A 1,533-nucleotide genomic window follows, 5' to 3' on the forward strand; every position below is an offset into this window, starting at 1 on the left:
TCTGAATCCGCTTCCGGCTGAGGTTGCTGCTCAATTCTGCCAAAGAAGTCCCCATCTTTTAGATCTCCTATTTCCATAAATCTGAGGTAAATGCCAGAAGCTAGCAGAGAGTGGATTCAGCTTTAAATCCTAGTTACATTTAGTTGTATAACTGTTATTTGTAAAAAGGGCATGATAGTACTAGAGTTGTTAAAGGATTAAATGAAAGAATTATGTCAAAACATATAGCCTAGTGACTAGTACAAAGTAAAAGTTCAATAAGCTTATTATTAGATATGGCCAATGGCCTGGTCCAAAACTCAAGTTGGGCCAGATTCTCTCTCCCAGAAATTTGAAATAATAATAGGTTACAGCAATAAATAAAAGGGAGTTGAAGCTGAAAAGATGCCATGACCCATGGAATGGGCCAGGCCCAGGTAATAAGGAAGTGGGAAATGAATAGGTAGAAGTAACTAATTGTTAAGAGAACAAAGGAGATGCAATGAGATGCAAAGACCACTTGAGGACCATATAGCAAATGAGACTGGTTACTTAAGAGGTTTTGGCTCCTGATACTTTTTCCTACAATGAAACCACTCCTTCCTCAACTTTTATTAAGGTAAATTAACTTCTGCTCTTTGCAAGTGGAAGTGCGAGACTACAGGATTCCTCAGTTGTGATTGGAACAAACTGACATGATATCACTTAAGTTGCTGGATTAAGCCAGCAACTTAAATAGGAGTTTCCAGTTGGTTCTCTGCTCCAGAAAAGCAGGTGGTCATTGGAAGAGACCCATTTTAACTCTGATCACACATTTTTCATGTGACTAAAGCAGGGTTAATTTAAGAGCTAGTCCTGTGTGATGATGCTTTTCACCATTAAAGATGACTGAATACTTAAATCTAATCATAAAAGTTAATAACAAATTTGTTCATATTAATACTCACTAGGGACTTTAGAAAGTATCTTAAAAATTTTTTAAATTTTTTTTGGTATATTGCTAGTTACTTGATGAATTTCTATTTTACTTAATAAGCCAATCCTTAGGGTTAACTCTTGCAGAATTCCTAATGCAATATTTAACAATTAAAAAAAAAGACTGTATAAGAGCTGTGCAAGTGTTTACATTGCTATATATCAGGAAGTGGATAAAAACTTGATATTGAGATATTAGCTTACATTTACTAGATACTATGTGACAGGAACTAAAAATGCTATACTTAAAATCAAATTTTTATTTACCAATTATCCTACAGCGTAAACATTATCCTCATTTTGTACTTTGTCACTGCGATTAGGAAGTTCACTGAAGAGTATAACTGAATATCTGCAGCAATTACTTGAGCCTAGTTTTTATTCTTGAGACATTTAGTTTATCAAACTGACAAATCGCTATTTCCTCATTCAATAGCTCGTCACATTTTTCCAGGTAAGCAATAACTATTAATTTTATTTCCTTACCAATGATACTACCAAGAGAGGAGAACCAATTAGTAACTACTATAAATGATCTGCTAAATTTTTCTCGTCATTAATAGCCTTAAAGTTTATGTA

Source organism: Pteropus vampyrus, unplaced genomic scaffold (assembly GCF_000151845.1).
Source record: "Pteropus vampyrus isolate Shadow unplaced genomic scaffold, Pvam_2.0 Scaffold572, whole genome shotgun sequence".
NCBI lineage: Eukaryota > Metazoa > Chordata > Mammalia > Chiroptera > Pteropodidae > Pteropus > Pteropus vampyrus.